The sequence below is a fragment of the Leopardus geoffroyi genome, chromosome A1 (assembly GCF_018350155.1).
Source record: "Leopardus geoffroyi isolate Oge1 chromosome A1, O.geoffroyi_Oge1_pat1.0, whole genome shotgun sequence".
Classification (NCBI taxonomy): Eukaryota; Metazoa; Chordata; class Mammalia; order Carnivora; family Felidae; genus Leopardus; species Leopardus geoffroyi.
This window is the reverse complement of record NC_059326.1, coordinates 104,634,735-104,651,270: the sequence shown is the minus strand read 5'-3', so window position 1 is coordinate 104,651,270 and position 16,536 is coordinate 104,634,735. Positions and strand designations below refer to the sequence as shown.

The 16,536-nt window shown below is 41.6% G+C and overlaps 1 long non-coding RNA gene across 1 annotated transcript in view; it reads right to left on the bottom strand.

The window, feature by feature from the left end:
- Positions 1–1,171: 1,171 nt before the first annotated feature.
- Positions 1,172–16,536, bottom strand: part of LOC123603067 — an 85,195-nt gene continuing 69,830 nt past the window's right edge. The window contains exon 4 of the long non-coding RNA XR_006714720.1: positions 1,172–1,979. This is a non-coding gene — a long non-coding RNA (uncharacterized LOC123603067). The remainder of the gene's footprint in view (positions 1,980–16,536) is intronic.

The following is a 16,536-nucleotide window of genomic DNA, read 5'->3' as shown; positions in this document are numbered from 1 at the left end:
CTTGCTTTCTTTTGGTTTCCACTTGCATTGAATATCTTTCTCCATACACTCACTTTTCAGCCTATGTGTGTATTAAAACTGAACTGAGTCTCCGGGCACCTGGGTGGCTCAGTCACTTTAGCGGCCAATTTCAGCTCAGGTCATGATCTCACTCTTCGTGGGTTTAAGCCCATGTCGGGCTCTGCACTGACAGCTCAGAGCCTGGAGCCTGCTTCGTGGATTCTGTGTCTCCCTCTCTCTCTCTCTGCCCCTCCTGCATTTGTGCTCTTTCTCTCAAAAATGAAATAAGCATTTTAAAAAACATTTTTAAATGGAGTCTCTTGTAGGCAATATATAGTTGAGTCTTCTTTTTTTAAAACCCATTCAGCCACTTTATGCCTTTTCAAAAATGGCTTTTTTTTTGGCAGTATCCCCCATAGCTGGCGAAACTGGGTACTCACTCATATGCTTGCATTTTCCCTGAGGGAGAAACCATGGTCTGAGGAAGTCTCTCTTGGCACTGAATTGGGCTGCCCTAAGGAAGGGGTGACCTGGATAAAGTCAAACTGTTCCTCTAATACATCTGTATTACAACTGCCCCAGTGGAGTCCTGGACCTGTCCAAGGACTTTCTGTCAGTGACTGCCTAGGTCAGTGTTCTCCAGAGGATCCTGGACCATGGCTGAGTGGAGCTTTATCAGTTCATGGGTTATCTGAGGGTCCAAGTTCAGGGCTAAGGTCTGCCTATTACCTGAGGCACAGGTGGGTGAGACTCCTCCTGGGTCCTTTGTCAGATGGTGCTGGACCCCACGGCTCCTACAAATTCACTCTTTTCCATGGATTGAGGTCAAATTTTTCTTGTTGGAGGGCCACATGTTGAGAAGGGTCATATTTGGCCATCTTGCTGACATCCCTCTCTCCAATTTTTTTTTTTTATTGTGACTCACAGTAAGAAATACATTTTTCATTAGGACCAAATTCATATTTTATATATAATTGGGCACATTTCATGAAACAACACTGACTCTTACTGTATGTAAGGTCCTCTGATATTTTCTATTCTACTGCTTCTCAAATTTTAACATGGTTAATCAGCTAGAGATTTTATTAATATATGATTCTGATTCAATATTTTGGGAGAGGCTACATTTTAACTAACTCTGACATGGATGTTTCTGTTACTCAGACACACCTTGAGTAGCAAAATTCTATTCAATTTTATTTAAATGTGAAATTACTTTTAAGACTCTTGGGTGTATCCGGACTGTTTTTAAAAGCACTGCTGGCACACTTCCTGGTGTAATACTATGTTTGCAGAAGCTCCTGAAAGAAAAACAGATATATTTGGGATATTCTTGTAAAAGTAGACTTCCTGTGGAATGGGATCATGCTTGGGAGCAGTTCAACAGGAAACCAGCTCGTCTTTCATATACCAAGATCAGAAAATGATAGAAGTAAAGACAGGGATACCTTTCTGACATTACTTTTTAAATTCTCACGTTTGGCCCAATAAACACATCCATTCCAGGTTGGAATAAATCAATGCCATCTGGGCATTGAGGACTCTCATCACTGTGTACAAAGGCAAAGTTACAGAAGATGATCACAAGTGACTGTGGCAATGATATGAGTATTTTTTCTTTAACCCAGCATGTCCTGTGGTGTGGTCTCCTTTTGTCTGCAATATGAATGCCTGCTGTGTCAGTCAAGGTTCTTGTCCTCAAGCAGTAAGAGTCAACTCTGACTAACCTAATAAAACGAAACTGGGGGAGACCATTAAGGGATTCCAAAACAGATGGGAAACTGTGAGACCAAATGTCAGAGGCCTGTGCAACTAAAGCCCCGGCAGGGCCTCTTGAAGAGCCCAGCCTTGCATTGCATGTCAGCAGCATCCAGATATCCCCTCTTCAGCCAGGATTGGCCACCCGATGCAGAATACCACAGCAGCAGCTAAGTAGAGTATGTCGGTCCTTCTCATTCCTCCTCTGGGACCCCAACACTCTAGAAGAGATAGAAAGATGGACCCTAAAGATGAAGGAAGAGGAAGCAGAGGAGGGAAAACAAAGCACACCCAACTCCCCAAAGCAGGGCCATGTGCACTACTGGTCAAATCTGGGCATGGTGAGGGGAAGAGCATCACAATGGATGTGATATTCAAAATTTAAACTGGAATACTTTAGCCTCAACATTTTAAAACCTGAAAATTTTCTGGGATGCTAAAAGAGCTACCCAAGATGTTGTGTAGGGGTAGAAAACACTTCTTCATCAAAACATACCTGAAAACAGGGACACCTGGGTAGCTCAGTCGGTTAAGTGTCAGACTTCGGCTCAGGTCATGATCTCCCAGTTCATGGGTTCAAGCCCCACATCAGGCTCTGTCCTGACATCTCAGAGACTAGAGCCTGCTTCATATTCTGTGTCTCCCTCTCTCTCTCTGCCCCTCCCGTGGCTGTACTATCCCTCCCTCCCTCTCTCTCTCTCAAAAACAAACATTAAAAAATAGAAAATAACTGCAAACGACGTTGGAAAAATAAAAGGGTTTCATGTTCCCTTTTAGTGTCCCACTGAGTCTAGAACCTCCAAAAAAACTGGTTGCACAGCAAAAGAAATGGACGTTGAGGAGTTTAAGTGGAAAGGAAATTCACTGAGAAGCCACTGGGTGCTCAGTGAAACCCTAGGAAGGCTGGAGGGAAAAGTCGGGAGGGGATGCAGGCACAGAGTGAAAAATCACACTGGGGAACTGGTCTAGGGACGCCCTGCCCCACCAGTGGATAGCAGATGCTGGAGATCTCATCACCAACACCTCCAGCCCTAGATCCTGACTGAGGCAACGACCACTCCCCAGAATGGGATGTGGCTGCCTCCCCTGTGCTACAGAAAGAATTCTCCATTGTCCCACTTCCCAAATCCAAGTTCAGGGCCCATGCACCTCATTGGCTGAGCCTAAGTCATATGTCCAAGGCCCAGTTGCAAAAGAGTCTGAAGAAGTAAGTGTTCCTTTGTGTTTCTATCCTGAAGGGAAGTGTCTTCCTCTAATCAAGTCTCCTAAGCAGAATTGCTATTAGCGGCTATGGTGCTTTGTGGCCATTGTCAAGCTTTGGGGGCAGAACATGCTTGAGTTTTCACTCCATTTGACCACTCTGCTGAAGTATTCCTGTAGAGTACACATTGCACAGGTGTATTCAGTAGTTCTGCTGTTAAGGTAAATGTTTAATCAAATTCAGAAAGGGGATGCAGCAGAGATGACAGACACATACTAAAGAAAGATATCCAGCTTAGAGAGAAATATGTTCACAGATGACATCCACGTAGCTTGATGGAGAACAGTGGAGAAATGCTCTCATGAATCCAAGGCAAGTGAACAAAGGCTAGGCAACAAGTGGACTTCGCGGAGTCATTACTTACCGTGAACCTGAATCACCATCACTAGGAGAGTCTCTCTTCACCATGTATGAAATTTGGCTTCCAATGATTGGAAACACAAAGTGATACTGACCCAGGGTGGGCATATCTGAATCACCATGCAGAATTATTTGGATCCATTTAAAATTAAAATCAGTATAGCATGTTTAGATTCACATCAACTCCCCTCCCGGTTCATGAAATAACCTCATGCTTAACAAACAAGGAGAAGACGTATGGAAAAAAAGTGATTTATTTTCATGTTAAAACAAATAATCATTTGCTCACAATTATAATAATTTAATTATTTGTGAAAGAAAAGGTATGTATTATTTCAATATTGTATAATAATCTATATAAAAACTTTTTTGCCCAATACACATTATGAAATTAAAAGTAAACACTTGTAAGTTATTTCCTGTTTTTATTCTGAAAATAGTAGAAATAGTAAAGGCAAGCAAACTGAGCAGATCATTCCATATTGATTAATCAGGGAACGGGGGAGTAGATTTGATTCAATAAAACCCTCCTGCATCAGATCAATTCCATGTGCACATATTACACAGTGAGTGCTTCTGGGTTCGTAGATTTTACAGCTACTACATCTGGACTGTATTTCTACAGTGGAGTCATGGATTGAAAGTCTATTTGGAGACACTTGAAGACAGAATAGAAAGAGAGGTATTTGACAGAGTATTGACAGCTTTTTCAAATTTGTTCCACATTGCAACAGAAAAAATGAGACAGTAATTATTTTTTGTTTTAAGTTTTTAAAGTAATCTCTGCACCCAGTGTGGGGCTTGAACTCACAACCCTGAGATCAAGAGTCACATATTCCACCAACTCAGCCAGCCAAGCCCCTGTGAGACGATAATTACTAAGTGATGTAGGATCAAAGAAGGGTTTTCTAACGCGAACGGTATTACTGGTTTTGTATCTTGTTGGAAATGACCCAGTGGAGAGCCAGTGTGGGTGAGAAAGTGGCTTCCTGTCACTTAAACACTACCTCTGGGAGTTCCTGGCTATTTTAGCCACCATCCATCCTCAGAACTCTTCATCTCGCAAAGGTGAGACTCTGTACCCATTAAACATTAACTCCCAATTTCCCTTTCCCATAGCCTCTGGCAACCATCATTCTATTTTTTGTCTCTATGAATGTAACCACTCTAGATACATAAGTGGAATCATACAGTATTTGCCTTTTTGTGACTGATGTATTTCGCTTAGCATAATGTCCTCAAGGTTCATCCATATTGCAATATATGTCAGAATTTCCTTCCTTTTTAAGGCTGAATGGTATATAAATATATATACCACACTTTGTTAACCATTCATCTGTGGATGGAAACTTGGCTTGCTTCCACGTTGCAGCTCTTGTAAATAAGGCTACTACGAGCATGGGTTTATGCATATTTTTTAGAGACTCTGCTTCCAATTACTCGGGATAAACACTCAAAGTGGCATTGCTGGATCACACGGTAATTCTATCTTCAATTTTCCTAGGAATCGCCACACTCTTTTCCATGTGACTGCGCCACTTTACAGTCCCACCGAGAGTCCAGAAGGGTTCCAACATCTCCACATCCTGCTGACACTTGCTATTCCCCCACCACCACCTATCTATTTTTCTGAGAGTAGCTATTCTATAGGAGTGAGGCGGTATGGCACTGTGGTATTGGTTTGGATTTTTTGATGTCGGACATCTCTTCGTGTGCTGTTGGTAATTCCTTTCCTCTTTGGAGAAATGTCCACTCAAGTTCTTCACCCTTTTTTAAAAAACTGGGTTATTCTTGTCAAGTTGTAGAAAGGAGTTCTTTACTTACTCTGCTGTCCTCTTGTTCGCTCCACCCCAGACAGATTGGTCTCTTGGTATTATTCCCCTCTTAGGTCCCTCCCTGGAATGTGTGGCTGGCTGTTTCGTTTCCTTCATTTCCAACTCCAGGTATGACTTCTCAGTGTAGCTTCCTAGCAAACATCGCACCACATCCCTGCTCCCCCAGCACAACCAATCCCCTTTAAAAAGCTCCACATGTTTTCATATTGCTTTCCACCTTCTAATGTGCTAATTTACTTACTCATTATGTTCACTGTTTGGTATCTGTCTTCTCCCCACTACAATATGAGCATTCCAAGTAAAGGGCTATCCGTTTTATTAATGTATCTCAAGCACCAATTGACATCCTTGTGCCTACTAAATGCCTCAAAAATAGTGGATACAGTTTAAACGTAAGTCTTATAAGTCACGGGATTTTTATTTTCCATGGGGAACTTATCTTTTTTTTTTTTTTTTTTTTAATTTTTTTTTTTCCAACGTTTATTTATTTTTGGGGCAGAGAGAGACAGAGCATGAACGGGGGAGGGGCAGAGAGAGAGGGAGACACAGAATCGGAAACAGGCTCCAGGCTCTGAGCCATCAGCCCAGAGCCCGACGCGGGGCTCGAACTCCCGGACCGCGAGATCGTGACCTGGCTGAAGTCGGACGCTCAACCGACTGCGCCACCCAGGCGCCCCGAACTTATATTTTTTAAGTGGAAAATTATTTTTTAAGGCCATTGAGTTCTCAATGTGCATTTATTTTTATTGTATTTTTATTTGAGAGACAGACAGACAGCACATGGGTGGGGGACATGGGGGACAGGAAGAGATAGAGAGAATCTCAAGCAGGCTCCACACTCAGCGTAGAGCCCCACAGGGCACTCGATCCCACGACCGTGAAAACATGACCTGAGTTGAGATCAAGAGTCAGACTTGCAGCTGACTGAACCACCCAAGACACCCCAGAGTGTGAATTTCTTTCATTCGCTTAACACATCTGCCCAAACCACAGAGACGCACAAATATGGCTCTCAGTAGATTCTGTCTTATCTCTCAGATTATAAAAACTATCTCATTTTGCAATAAAAGGGGGAGGAGATGAATATAAAGAATTAATTAATCAAAGTCTTAACTTTTCTGAAAACCCAGGGAATTTTTATCAGCCTCCTTTGTTACTTATCTAACATTCCTCTCTAGAATATTAATATCCTAGCCTGAGATTTACAGCTTTCCATGGCCATGATGTATTCACACGGCAGAAGAGCAAAGCCTCCCAAAAGAGTCTTTCCTTAAACTTCGTGTGTGTGAATTCACATTCAGGAATATCACTCACATTCAATCAGCAGAAGACTGTTTTGTTAAAATGCACCATCTCCCAGCCTTTTTCATACTACATTAAGAGGGTAGTTACGTTTATACAACATATTGGGATAAACAAGGGAACTGGAGCCCTTTGCAAGGCTTCTCTGGTTTTGCAGCCTGCTCAGCCACTGCGAGCCACCCCAAGGGCTGTGTTTCTTGCACCGGGGGGAGAAGCTACTAGGTTACATGATGTCATAGGAAGTGAGCTCTTACCAACCGTGGGTGAAGCCAATCCTCTATGACAAACATGGGTTACAACTGCAAATTGTTTCCTTCAAAAAACACTCTAACAGTCTACTACAGAATAGAAGGCTGAGAAGTCGATTTCTCGGATACCCTAACCAGCAAAGTTCTGAATACATTTTTAGGTTCCTTCTTACAGAGAAACATACATAATACCTCAAAGACAGGTATTAGGAAACAAATGTAGAAACTCCCATTTCTTTGATATAAAACATTTGACAAACATACAGCTGTCAGTTTCGTTTTATGGTAATAGATATGTTAATATTCTCTAATATTCTTTACATGCTTCTTTACATTGCCTGTGCCATTACCAGAAGGACCATGGTTTCTGCCGCAGGTGCTTTTAGTCAAGAGTAAATTAAAGAATATCAGGCTCTTAATGTCCTATTTCTGCACTACCCGAAACACAGAACAGAAAAATAAAAGGGATGTGGATCTATAAATGAAAATCAGGGGCTTTTTGTAGAAAAAATTGTGAATGAAATTAGAGAAGCAAATAGCAACTATTCACTACCATTTCACTACCTAAAAATACAAGTCATCTTTATTTTGTACTTTACAAAAAAACAAAATTCAAACAGATAAAAGACTTAAGTGTTAAGAGAAATAGTCCATTAAGATAATAGATTATCTCAGTGACTATTTTTAAAAGTCTTGTTTAATAAAACATTTTCTGAGTGTGACTTCAAAGGCAAAAACCATTAACTAAAAGTTAGGTTTTTTGGGGTGCCTGGGTGGCTCAGTTGGTTAAGCGTCCAACTTCGGCTCAGGTCATGATCTCGCGGTTCGTGAGTTTGAGCCCCCCATCAGGCTCTGTGCTAATAGCTCAGAGCCTGGAGCCTGCTTCAGATTCTATGTCTCCCTCTCTCTTTGCCCCTCCCCTGCTCATGCTCTCTCTCTGTGTCTCAAAAATAAACATTTTTTTAAAAATTAAAAAATAAGTAAATAAACAAACAAACATTTAGAAAAAATTTTAAGGAAGCCCTTGAGAGATAGGGAACATTTTGATTTATTAATACTTTGAAGTTTTATCCTGCCACATACGGTCATGCTCCTGATAGGATGGAAATAGGGATGAGGTGGGTGTGGGGTGGGGTGAAATCTTATAGTATTGACTGAAAATAACAATTGGCTGCCATGCTAAGACAAAGGAACACAACCAAAAATTCCTTTAAGAAAGATATGTGGTCCTAGGAGTTGCCTACCTTTAAAGATACATTGCATTACTTTTCATAATTTTGAAACAATTGGAAACATACTATGATAAGTTTTTTTATATAATGAACAAAATCTTAAAGGTACAAGAGCTTATTTTAGATAGGCTATTAGACCACAGAAAGCAGCATTTGCCTGACAGACTGGGAATATGGTTTCACAAATGCGATATGGAGCTCCAGAGACAGGGGTGAGACTCTGGGGACAGGAGACAGATTCTCAAGAAGGAGATGAGTAATTACAGATAAGGAGCTAAAATTAATAGGTAAGCAGGACATTGATGCCTTTGCTAGAGATTCCCAGTTATGATTATGCAGGTATTAGGGGCAACTTGGCAATGATTTTACAACTGTATTCTATAATAAACCGTAGCATACTAATATAGACTGAACTGTTTAAACATCTTGCAGACTTTAATTTATTCAGCTTAAGAGCTTAGTTGAAAGGGAAAAAAAATAATGGAAAGTAAGCTGTAGGATTGCTTTTCCTGAATTCTAAATTTAGCTTAAATATATTTCTAATCCTCTATGCCAGGGATATTTTCTTGAAAATTCATTTGAATTGTATAATCTGATCACCTTTATTAATGCAAGGATTTAGACGGGCATAAACATGCTTACTGTATTTTACTGTGTCGATTTTTAGCCTGGGTAATCCTGTAAATGAGTAGCTAATTATATTCCGTCTGATTATCAAGCTACTTAACTTAAATCCACTATGATGATAAAAGGCAAGTAAATCTTCAGTACCAATAGAGACGCTTCTACACATGGCTACATTTAAGAAGGCAAAAGAAACTGCACCATATGAGCAAAGCCAGAGCAAGATTAAATCCCCATTATACGGATGACAGCATCCGGAAAGGAATAGACTGAAGGGCAACACAAATTCACAGCCATCAATTTGGGTCTGTATTGCCTTCAAAGACAAATCTGACTGCTCCCTAAACCGACTGGCTTATAAAACCAGAGAGGGAACATTCATTCCATCACCCATTGTAGGAAATGCCCCTCTCAACTTTTAACATAGGTCCAGGCGACTTCACATGACATCTGGGTATAAATGGAAAACTTTTAAGGGAGCAATAGAAAAGGAAAACACTGTGTGAGGACTCAAGGGTCTGGTGTCATTTCAGCTCCCAGGGGAAGTGTAAAAAGGGAACTAGCATATTCAGAGTATCTCTCACATGCACATCATCCTATCTCATCTAGTCCTCACAACAGGCCTAAGAGGAAGGTGTAATTATCTCAGTATCTGTAGATGCTCACAGACCCTGGATCACCGGCTCTTTAGAATCCAGTCTGCCTGATTCCAAATTCTCTGCCCCCTTGGTTGTTAAATTTTGACAGCACTCTTTCAGGTACAAAAGACAGAAGCATCCTTCTAATTGGCTTAGGAAGAAACAAGGACTTTATCAGCTCATAAAACTGACACCTATAGACCTGATCCTCTTCATTCCACATTGTCGGCTGCAGGCACGGTTGGATCCAGGGGCCAAGAGGAAGTCTTCCCCTCTAAGTCTCACTTCTTCTTTTCTCCAGGTTATGTTTGCCGTCAGGCAGGCTCTCAGGAGCTCCAGCTTCAATCTTTCAAGTGTCAATCTCATGGAAAAAAAGATCCTTTTTCTGAATTGGAATAAGAGATCCAGTATTGAATCTCACTGTCCTTGCTTGGTCTAAGTAATTTCAACCACACACTATAAACAATTTAAATGGAAAGCGAATGTGCAGGGTCATCTATATCAGGAAATGTGCACTGTAACACTTAAGCCTTATGTATATATGTTAAAGATGCAGATATAGGGCGCCCGGGTGGCTCAGTCGGTTAAGCATCTGAGTTTGCCTCAGGTAGGTCATGATTTCATGGGAATTCAAGCCCAGTGACAGCTCAGAGCCTGGAGCCTGTTTCGGATTCTGTGTCTCCCTCTCTCTCTGCCCTTCCCCCACTCACCCTCTCTCCCTTTCTTCCTTTGTTTCTGTCTCTCTCAAAGAAAAGTATGTATTTGAAAGAGAGGAAAGTCAGCATTCATCAAACCCCTGCCATGTACAGGCAGAACATAGGTACATTATTTCCACTTTTTTGTTAGACAAGTGATTCAGTGGGCACTAGCCACACATGGCTACTTAAATTTAAGACTTAAAGTAATTAAATTAAAATTTAGTTCCTCAGTTGTAAGAGCTGTACTTATAGTGCTGAATACCCATGTAATAGTGGCTTCCACGATGAATGGCATAGTTATGGAACATTTCCATCATCGGAGAAAGTTCTATGGGACAACTCTGGATGTGTGTCTCAAATTTTCCCTTTTTTTTTCAGAATAGAATCTGGCAACCTTAAGTCATGTTAGGCAAGACTACAAAGAAATAATCAGCCCAGAATGTGTACTTTCTATAAGAAAACCACTCTGAACTCTTAGAAAAATCAGTGTCATGGGCAAAAACATACAGGTAGAGATATTAGATAGCAGATATTAAGTGATTATATGAAATTATTGTCAATTTTGTTAGCTGTGATAAAAGTATTGTGGTTTTGATAGAGTATACTCCAACTCTTTGTATGTCTGTGCTGGAGCATTGAGGACTAAAATTTTGATGTTTTTCATTGACTATGGGATGATATAATAAAAACCAGAGAGATGAAGTGACTATGGCACAATGTAAAGAATAATTAAATCTAGCTCATCAGTACCATTGTTTCTAATTTTGATGTATTTTAAAACTTAACAAATGAAAACATTTTTGAAAAACCTGACTTCTTTAAGAAAAATTTTCATGTTTATTTATTTTTGAGAGAGAGGGAGACAATACAAGTGGGAGAGGGGGAGAGAGAGACGGAGACACAGAATCTAAAGCAGGCTTGAGGCTCTGAGCTGTCAGCACAGAGTCCAACGCAGGGCTCGAACTCACGAACCGTGAGATCATGACCTGAGCTGAGGTCAGAGGCTTAACTGACTGAGACACCCACGCGCCCCCAAGAAAGTATTCCTGATATGATCTATTCAACCAGGAGATGGTGCTTTCACTCAGGGCCACTCTTGGTTGGCCAATTTTCTACTTCACCATTAATTTATAGAAATATTTCCCTAACAACAGAACTAGAACTGAGGTGCCTAGGTGGCTCAGTCAGTTAAGCAACCAACTTCAGCTCAGGTCATGATGTCATGGTTCATGAGTTTGAGCCCCACATCAGGTTCTGTGCTGACAGATTCTGTGTCTTCCTCTCTCTCTGCCCCTCCCCCGCTTGCTCACACTCACTCGCTCTCTTTCTCTCTCTCTCTCAAAAGTAAATAAACATTAAAAAAAATTAGAAGGGGCAGCTGCAGGGGGTCAAAAGGAACAAACCTCCCGTTATAAAATAAGTAAGTGGCTATATTCATAGCCATATACCTAATGAGGGACTTGTATCTAGAACATATTGAAAACTGCTATAGCTCAGTAATAAAAAGACAAATACTCTAATTAAAAATGGACAAAGGCTCTGAGGAATATTTCTCCAAAAAGAAAGACAAATGGCCAACAAGTACAAGAAAAGATATTCATCATTTACCACCAGGGAAATGCAAGTGAAAAGCATAACAGGATACCATTTCATATTCAGTAGGAAAGCTATAATCAAAAAGACAGATGGGGAGCCTGGGTGGCTCAGTCAGTTAAGCATCCGACTTCAGCTCAAGTCATGATCTCAGGGTTCATGAGTTCGAGCCCTGTGTTGGGCTCTGTGCTGACAGCTCAGAGCCTGGAGCCTGCTTCAGAGTCTGTGTCTCCCTCTCTTGCTGCCCCTCCCCCATTCATCCTCACATGCTCTCTCGCTCTCTCAAAGTAAACATTAAAAAATTAAAAAATAAAAAGACAGATAACAACAAGTGTTGTTGAGGAGGTGGAGGAATTTTGGAACCCTCATACACTGCTGGTAGGAATGTGAAATGGTTCATCTGCTTTGGAAAACAGCTTAGCAGTCCTTCATGGCAGTCCTCGTGATTTCACTCCTAAGTCTATGCCCAACATCTATACATCCATATAAAAACTTGCGCATGAATGTTCATGGCAGCATAATTAACAACTAAAAGGTGGAAACAACTCAAAGGTCCGTTAACTGATGAATGGATAAATAAGATGTAGTATATTCATACCACTGGAAGAGTATTCAGCAATAAAAACAAATGAATATTGACACATGCTACAATGTGAATGAGCCTTGAAAATGTTATGCTAAGTGAAAGAATCCAATCACAAAAGACCGCATGTTATGAAAATCGATTTGTATGAAATGTCCAAAGTAGGCAAATCTACAGACACAAAAAGGAGATTCATTTCTGTCTAGGGTGGGGGGTAGGGAGGTGGGGGGCAGGATGAGTAAGGGCACTGAAAGTGGGGTCACGTCTGAGGAGAAAGGGTTTCTCTAGGGGTAATGAAAATGTTCTGACATGGATTATGGTGACGGATACAAGCTCTGTGAATATGCTAAAGCCAGTGAATTACAGTAAAGCCTTGAATTGTTCCACGAACGTTTCCCAAGACGAGCAAACGTCTAATAAATTTTAACTTGATAAACGAGTGACAATCTGCAATACGAGTAGTACATGATGCCGAATGTCACGTGACCACCACTGAGCCAACGGTTCTTGAAGTTCGCTTGGATGTATGAGTGCTTTGGATTGCAAGCATGTTTCCAGAAGGAATTATGTTCACAAACCAAGGTTTCACTGTGTACCCTTTGCATGCTTAAAATCGTTCCAGCGCATGGCATGTGAATTATATCTCAATAAATCTGTTTTCAAAAAAAAAAAAAAAAAAGAGTGAAGGGAAGAAGGAAGAAAGAGCCACACTTGACTTTGGCTGTGGTAGCAGTGTGCCCTGGTAAGGACTGCCCTGGGTCTGCAGGGGCATAAGAACATGGGCTCAGAGGCATTCAGGGTTAGAAAGGTGTGGTCTCCCACAGGGCCAGGAACAGCTTCCTGGATCTCCTTAACACTGAGTCATACTACCTTACACCCTCCTTTTTCTCTCATCCACCCTTTCCAGTGATTTTGTGGCTTCCTTCCCTATGTGAAATCTTGCTCAGCTTGAAGTTCCCAGAGGGGTCTGTTTTCCTAACCAACTCCTGATTGATCTTATTGCCTAGAGAATATCCATTTTCCTCATTCTCTTCCTAAAAAATTCCAAACTTTCTTCAGGTACTCAGCCCTGCTCCACATAGACAAGTGCCTCAGGAGACGACGATTCCACTCTTGGCTTCTGGGTTCAACCGGAAACCAGTTGATTCAGCAGCGCCTGGGTGACTCAGTCAGCTAAGCCTCTGACTTACGGTTCGAGAGTTCAAGCCCCACGTCAGGCTCTGTGCTGATAGCTCAGAACCTAGAGCCTGCTTCAGATTCTGTGTCTCCCGCTCTCTCTGCCCCTCCCCTTGCTCTCTCTCTCTCTCAAAAATAAACATTAAAAGTAAAATAAAATAAAATAATAAAATAAAATAAATTGATTCAGAAATAAGCATGTGATTTTAACACTGGATGTTAACTAACTGGAATTCAAATGAAAAACTTCAAGTAAAAACAATAAAAGGAAATAAGCATGTGACCCAGCCATACCAACAAGAGACAAAGAGGGCTTTACCAGAGGCTTCTGGGCAGGTCCCACTTCATTTTGAAAAAGAAGCTCGAGAAGCCAACTAGATACAAAAGACAAAGCCATCATGCCCGCAGGCAGCTATCATACAACCAAGACATGTATCCACTTTGGAGTAAAGATGACAGGCAGTGGGCAGGCAGAGAGACAGAGAGAACCCAGTTCTGTGACTGCATTTTTAAACTGTTGGATCAACACACCTTGAAGCTCGCTTCACCTCTTAATGTCTTATATGAGCTAATAACTTACCTGGAGGCAGTTTGAGGTAAGTTTCCTACTACAGCTGGAAATTTACGCACTGAGACACTTCAGACAGAGCCGGAGGTAACTCCCCAGTTTCCCACAGTCTCAGAGTGGCATGAGGTATCATCCAAAAGTCATCTCCACAACCTGAGACATTAGGTGAGAGGGGGCTGCTGGAGCTTGCAGCCAGGAAAGGAGACACAGCAGCATGAAGCGTATAAAACCAGGGACGCTGTAGGAATGTGAACGTCATGGCAGCAGGGTGAGGCCAGTGAGGATCCAGGTGGATTTCTACATCACGGCAAACGCCAGACAGGCTAGATAATAACCTGCAGTTACACCCTCCCCACTTGACACCCCAGTGCAATGTAGAGCCTTTCCCCCTCTACCCTCAAATCTCAGGAGAAGGATAAGGAGTTGGCTGGGTTGAGTTTCCACCACCAAACAGAATGGAAGCTCAAAATAGAGATGGTTGCATCACAGAAAAGTGGAAGAAGCGATGGGTTGGGAAAAATCCTAACCCTAAATGTGTGAATTCCAGTTATGCGGAACTCATTCTTTGGCCAGTGGGTGGCAGACGAAGCATGATCATCTTGATCCCCATCCCCATCCCGTATTTACCAACCTCGCCATCCCAGAGGGTCACACTCAGCCTTTTCCAAGTCCTCTTTCCACTGCCTCTTCTCATCTGCAGTTGTTCAGAATTCAAGCTCAGATCCTCCCGCAAATGAAATTTCTCTTGCAATGGGCTCTTGGATGCAATCCTAATCAGAAGGCTTATTATGGAACTGTGACCCTCAGTCACTCTCCAGCAGCCATCCCCCCAGAGTCTTTTTAATCAAAAAAACTGATATATAATTAGGTCAGAGAAACTCAGAGAAATGGCCATAAAAGCTGTCCTGCAACCCTACACCTTTTTCCTTACGTGTCTTTCAAAGTCATATTGCTTCAAATCTGAAGCAAAGAATAAATTTTTAATAACTCCTGATGGATAATATTCAACTCGAAGTTTGTCTAAGTTGGAACAGGAACGTACTTACAACTCTTCTCTGATTCATTTTGTGAATTTAAATAGCACAAGGCTTGTAAGGAGCTGTTATCATTTCCTTCCCTATTTCTTAACTTTCTTCTCCCTCATTTGTGTTCCAATCCCTTAAAACCAATGTCATTTCCTTCACATTGTCAAAGATTACCCCCAAGGAGAGATGACTGATGTTAACACAAATGTCCTTTGGTCCCTATGCTGAGATTAAGAAGATTTTCCCAGTTTTCAGTGGAGAGAAAAGAAAATTTGCTGTGCAAAGCAAGAATACTAAACACAAGTAGAAAATAAGGTTAAATATCAGATCAATGGTCTCTGGTTCCTGTTATTAACCTTCTATTAAAAACAAATTTAAACCCATCGACTTGCAGAAAATAATTTCATCTTCATATTTCACCAGGTTAATGATATTCTTAAGTTAAGCATTTGAGAGAAAATGTTACTGGAGGGGAACCTGGGTGGCTCAGTCAGTTAAATGTCTGACTTCAGCTCAGGTGACGATGTCATGGTTCGTGGGTTCAAGCCCCACGGTGGGCTCTGTGCTGACAGCTCAGAGCCTGGAACCTGCTTGGGACTCTGTGTCTCCCGCCATCTGCCCCTCCCCCGCTCATGCTCTGTCTGTCTCTCTCTCCCACTCAAAAACTAAAAAATAAAAAGTTACTGGAATAACAGAAACAGATCTTATTTTTTCAAAGAATTTTTAAAAAGTCCTTTTCCTTTTTGCTCTGGCTATTAGAACTTTAAAAATTGGTAAGTAATATTTAGCAATTATGTACTTACCTGTCACCAAGAAATTTAAATGAAAACTATAGTTATTCTGTATTCTGTCACCAAAAAAGTTGAGTCTCTGCCTAAGTCTGTTAAATACAAAGCTTTCATGTAATATTTGAAGGTTTATTTTTAATATTTCCGCCGAACGTTGGCTTACGATCTTTCAATTAGACCATGTGTTACGGGTAACTATGCTTGCTGAAATGTTTGCTATAAAAAACCATGTATGTTTACTTTAAATTGTAAACCAGATTTGTCAAACAGACTGGTTTTACCTACCTAACCGATAAGCACGAACCCTCTGGGGCACTACCTGATGCAGCCTGAATTATTCCAACCTGCGTAGAAGGAATGGAGGAGATTTTCTTAGGATTAATGTTTCTTAACATTTAGAAATGTGGCTTGGAAAGGTATATTGAGGAAAAGGGTCTGAGAGATGAATTCAAAAGAAAATAGCAGAGCTGCTAACTGGCAGGAGCAGACGGCCACAGGGGCTTCTGGGCATCACTGCGGGACAGGGATGGCAGCACAAGGTGCCCAGAGGGTGCCCCTGGTTGGTCTGATCTGGAATGGCAAAGCCAACAGCAGTTTTCTCTAGTGCCTCATGGACAGTGGCAGCGGTATCTCCTCCCTAGGTGAGTTTCACAGCACAGTTCCCTGCAATCTACTAGAGGAAGCATTCCCCCGCCCCCCCCCCCCCCCCCCCCCCCCCCGCCCAAACAAAGGTATAAACCATGAAAGAGGAAGACATGGTCCCCAGCATGTGGGAGCTCCAGCATCAGCAAAAGGAAAAGGAATGTTCCGGGGATGGCGATAAAGGGAAGATCCTGACAAAGCCGAG